We start from the raw sequence: 6,000 nt of genomic DNA on the forward strand, positions 1-6,000 counted from the left end.
AAGGCAAAAGTGCCCAAGAGAGCTGGTTGATCTTCAAGCACCACTTCTTCTGTGGAGTTCCACAGGGATCGATTCTGGGGCCAGTCTTGTTCAACATCTTCATCAACGACCTGGAAGAGGGGACAGAGTGTACCCTCAGCAAGTTCCCTGATGACACCAAACTGGGAGGACTGGCTGATTCCCCGGCAGACTGTGCTCCCATTCAGCAGGATCTCCACCGGCTGGAGAGTTGGGCAGAGAGGAACCTCATGAGGTTCAACAAGGACAAATGCAGAGTCCTGCATCTGGGAAGGAACAACCCCATGCACCAGTACAGGCTGGGGATTGACTTGCTGGAGAGCAGCTCTGCAGAGAGATACCTGGAAGTCCTGGTTGACAATAAACTAACCATGAGCCAGCAATGTGCCCTCGTGGCCAAGAAGGCCGATGGCATCCTGGGATGCATTTCAAAACACTGTGTTGGGTTTGTGTGGAGCCATTTCTGGTAACGGGAAGGGGCTGTAACGGTGGCTCCTGCAAGAAGTTGCTCAAAACTTTTCACAGCTCTAAGTCAGACCCACTTCTGGGCCTGAGCCAATTGGGCACCTCCATGATCACTTTTAAGAAGATGAAGCTGAAAGAGGGGAGTTGAGGTGTGCTGAAGCAGAGACTCCCTTGCATCTCATGGTAATATGGCAGCTGTCCTCTTGACACACATGGAGGGTAATGATGGAGCTGAGATGTGTTGGCAGTTCATGGAGGGCCACATGGCAGTGCCCAGAGGGGCCATCACTCTGTTGGGCAGTGGTGTTGGAGCAGAATGTTGCCCCTGCTGAGGGGCAGGAGGTAGAGATATTGGGAGCAGGAAGCTAAGCCTAGAAAGAGGGGAGAGGTAGGGGAAGGAGACCTTAAGGTTCTGGTTGTAATTTTTCTCATAATCCTGCTCCATTTTTGCTTTCTGTCTGTTCTATTGCTAGTTGATGGTAGATTAAGCTGTTCTTGTTTTCTTCCTGAAGTCAAGTATTTTGCCTGGCAACACAATTGACAGTGAGCCTTCCTTGTCTTTGTCTCAATCCACAGGGCTCTTGGTGATCTTTCTCTTTCTATCTCACTGGGTCCTCCACCATCCTATAGAAGGTGGGGGTTTGGGGAGGGAATTGAGTAAGAGGCTGTGTGGTGCTTTGCTGCCAGATGGGCTTGAACCATGAAAACACCAAATGCATATCTGTCTCCACCACCACCTGGAGAGTCTGATTCCTACTGCTTCTGTCCCAGATGGACTCTAACTTTTAACATCTGAGACAGCAATATTTTTTAAAGGTTTTAGCCTTTATGGCTTATACATTCATCCTTCTCAATTACTAATAGCATTTTAAATACTTTTCAGACGCCTATTTATACTCTTTTTTCTTTGATACTACGATTTACTAACATGGCCTCAAGAGAACCTGAGAAAATACAAGCTGGCCTTAAAGGTAATATACTACATTTGAAAGCAAAGCCAAAAAGTAAATCTAGTTTTACCACCTGTCCCATTTACAGTGAACTACCTCTGAGGCTGGCATTAATGAAGTTGTTTATTAATATGTTATTATGAACAACAAATCATAGGTAAAAAGATACCTTTACTTATGTGAGGTACTCAAATCATAAAAGCTTCCTTCCTGTTTGAGGACAAACAGCTGCAATCTCATTTGAAATCTGAAGTTGTATTTACTTCCTGCCTGGGAAATACAACTGCAGACACAAAGTCTGATGTAGAGCAAATCAAATGTAACTGATTCACAGCGGTATAAATAGATGTAATTGGAGAGATGTGACCAGGATTATACATATAAAATACAAAAATATCAGAAATAATACTCCAAAAACACACTGTTTTTCTTGTGATTAAGTGATCTTCAATTATTTTTCCACTGTTGAAAAGTACAAATAGGATTCATTTTGGCTACTATTATCCATCCCAGGATAGTTCTCTGGATTACTTCTAATGTCAGCAACAAGAGACAGGCACCTCAAATGCATCTTATTCCACCCTAAAGCAGCATGGAGGAATTGCACTCGGAATTGCAGGCAACTCTCCATTCACTACACAAAAAAAAAAAAGATACAGTGATGTGAATTCTACAGCCAGATAATAAAGCTGAAAGAATTGACTTACACTGATGGTAGTGAGATTAAAATCTTGTCTTGGTTCTTACAACGATCTTTAAGAAAAATATGCAGTGATTTTTTTTTTAAATAAGAAGGAAAGTCACAGGACTCCAAGGAGTAATGGGCACAAGCTGGAACACAGGAAGTTCCACTAGAACACGAGGAGAAACATCTTTCCTGTGAGAGTGAGAGAGCACTGACACAGGCTGCCCAGATGATGTGGAGTCTCCTCTGGAGGCTTTCAAACTTGCCTGGATGCATTCCTGTGTGACCTGATCTAGGTGCTTTAGCGGAGAGTTTGGACTAGATGATCTCTAGAGGTCTCTTCAAACCCCTGCCATTGTGTGATTCTATGATTCCTCTGCACATAACAAAAGTTTGCTGACTGTTGACTCTGGTCAAGTGACATTTTAGTACCAAATCAGGACATCGATAAAGCTTTAATATTTCGCCACTCTAATACAAAAAGGAAATCACTTTAGTCCCAGTTATTTTACAGCTTCCTCTGTATTACTAGACTAAATTTTGGTGAATTGGATGTAGTTTAAATTACACTGATCACAAACACAGACTGTAAGGGATGCTTTCCCTTACTTCACTGCTATTACATCTATACAACAGTCTTGTTAGATTAGCTTAGCTGTAGTCAACAGCTCGATGTCCATGTGGAGAGCAGTTACAAGTGGCGTTCCTTGACGGTTGGTGTTGGGATCAGCTCTTTAATGTCTTTGTGGACAACATGGACAGTGGGATTAAGAGCTCCCTCAGCAAGTTTGCCAGTGACTCCAAGCAGTGGTGCAGTGCAGAAGGGCCTTGATAGGCCTGGGAGGTGAGCCCATGTGAACTTCATGAAATTCAGCAAGGTCAAGTACAAGGTTCTGCACATAGGTCAGGGCAACACCAAGGACAAATACTGGCTGGGGGATGAGTGGACTGAGGGCAGCCCTGTGGAGACCTTGGGAGTGTTAGTGGATGAAAAGTGGAATATGAGCCAGCAATATGCATTTGCATCCCAGAAAGCCAACCATATCCTGGGCTGCATCAGAAGCAGCATGGCCAGCAAGTCAAGGGAGGTGATTCTGCCCCTCTGCTCTACTCTTGTGAGACCCCACCTGTAATAATGCACTCAGTTCTGAGGTCTCCAACATAAGAACGGCATGAAGCTGTTGGGAGTGAGTCCAGAGGAGGACCACAAAGATGATCAGAGAGCTGGAGCACTTGTCCTATGAAGACAGGCTGAGAAGGCTGGGGTTGTTCAGTCTGGAGAAGGCTCCAGCAAGACCTTACAAAAGCTTTCCAGTACCTAAAAGAGACGTACAAAAAAACTCAAGAGGGACTTTTTATGAGGGCATGGAGTGATAGGATAGGCAGGCAGAGATCACTCCAAACTGAAAGTGAGTAGATTTAGATTAGATGCAAGGAAGAAGTTGTTCCCTGTGGGGGTGGTGGGGCACTGAAACAGTTTGCCCAAAGAGGTTGTGGGTGCCTCATCTCTGTAAATGTTCAAGGTCAGGCTGGATGGGGCTTTGAGCAACCTGGTGTAGTGGAAGGTACCCCTGCTCATGGCAGGGGAGAGCATCTTTAAGGTCCTTTCCAACCTAAACCCTTCTGTGGTTATATGATTTTGAAATACATTCAGAAGCCAACGTATTGCCAGCGAGCACCAAGAAGATTAAGTATAGAAGAGTCATTCCTGGTTATCAGAATCTCAAGAAAGGGCAGTTTAATATTAGAACTAAATATTAGAACTAAAGAGTAGAGGCCAAAACTTCTGAAGATAGCCATCTGTTTGACCATTATCCACTTGGACAAGATGTTATACACACTGCCATCACATCATTTGAACCCTTCAAGCTTTCTGTTATACCGTACTGCTGTGTCACAGCTAAGTCTGGAACAATTTTATTGTTCCATATTTTAAACAGAACCTCATAAATTACTCAGATTGCTAAAAATATTCACAAGGATTTACAGTATACTGCATAAGCAGATAAATGACCTCCAGATTACTTTGACAAAAGTCAATTAAAACTTTCTGAGTTGCAGCAACTAAATGGATGAAGCTGAGACTACATCTGGACTGGTAAAAGTTTTAAGCAAATCCTGTAATCTCAGTGTGTAAAAGTATTAGAAGAAAAATCTGAGATGATCTCAATGAACTTGAAAAAACTCTCCTGTTCTAGAATAGGTTTATTGGAGTACAGGATCAATGCCTGGGAGGAGAGCCAGAGATTTATGCAACCATTGCATTTGAAACTGTATAACAATTAGGGTTAACAGCTTTGTGGATTTTGGAACTCATCCACTTCACCATAACCAGGACATTGTGGAAATCAAGGACAGAAGAGGGTGTTTTTTTACCATTATTGGACAGAAGAAAGATTTTAGGAGCTGCAGCACTGGCTGACACCTTACAGATAATTAGATTCTTATTTTCAGTACTCTACCCTTATATTCAGAGGTGGAACTACACCGCATCAGTTGAAAAAAAATGCACCGGATAAACACACAGAACACCTGTTAATTTCTAGGATATGTGAGAGACCTCTCATCATGGTCAAGCCAATATATTTCTAACTGTAGTCACAAAGGCATTCCTTAGCTTCAAGCAGGTAAGAGGTATAGTGGCTAGAATCCCATTTAAGTGGCTGTTTCAATGTCTTTCTTGTTCAAGAGATCTTCTGTTTCTCCATACAAAAGGAGCACCTGAAGTACTCATCTTGTGTATTTTTATTAGAAGGGGTCACTGCTGTTTCCTGGAATTCAAATAGGGCCGCTTTTGCCTCTCTGTCCAAGGCCTGTTTTTATAATTTAAGAGATATTGAGCTAGCCCAAGTCCTGGCTCAGAGACTGTGTCACACTCATGGTGCAGCTGAGTCTGTCAAAAGCAAAGACCCAACATCCTGGAGTATGGCCCACAATGGGCTGAATAAAGGCTGCTGGAGAGCAGCCTGAAAGACACAGGCCCTGGAGGCGATGAGCATCCATTCCGAGAGGCTCTGAGGGCAGTGGGATTTTCTGCAGTGGAGGCAAGAGGCAGACAGACACTTGCCAGTGTTACAGGACAGCCATGAGGTGGCTACAATACTGGGAGGTGGGATCAAGTGACTTGAGTGCTGTAGTCCATGAGAAAAAAGCTACTGAAAGCGGTGGAGCAGGAAGGAATGACGTGAACCAAGAAATAGAAATGAGCTACTGGCCTTAGAACCAGAAAAGCCTAACACTGTAGGTTCTAACAGGATATGAATTAAAATACTTTAGTGCAATCAAAGACCAAGAAAAGGAAATTACGTCTGTAATTACTGTACTACCCACTTGCATAGGTGAACAATTAAAGTTGGCCAGATACAAGAGTTCTTCATCACTAAATGTTTTCTGATCAGTTCCTACAGTGTCACATTATTACCTTCCCATCTTAAATAAATATAACTTCTACAACTTACTCATGCATACAATTGTAGACCTTCATTTCAGAATTATTACATCCTCCAGTCCTTTTTTCAGCATAGCCTAAGCTTTAAAAATTTAACCTTTTGTGATCAAATACAGACAGCATAAAATAGATACACTGTCTAGATATGAAGCCATCAAAAGGCAAAGGTCTATCTATCAGGATATCAAGTGTATCCTTCTCCAGTTCCTGGAGGTTTGGCTGCTTGGGCTCCAGGCTGATCCAGCCTTGAATCTAAATTGTAAGAAGCCTTGGTAGTAGGTCACTCTTCTTCTCTCAAAGGATGCTTTTAAGATAAGTCTCTTGCCCTTGGTCTCTGCTGAAGCTACACAGCAGCTCCATCATGCCTAACATGTGCCAATGAAACAGACCTTGACTTGCTGTCTTGACTTCCAGACTTGACCTCAGACCTGGTT

Source organism: Colius striatus, chromosome 1 (assembly GCF_028858725.1).
Source record: "Colius striatus isolate bColStr4 chromosome 1, bColStr4.1.hap1, whole genome shotgun sequence".
Lineage (NCBI taxonomy): Eukaryota > Metazoa > Chordata > Aves > Coliiformes > Coliidae > Colius > Colius striatus.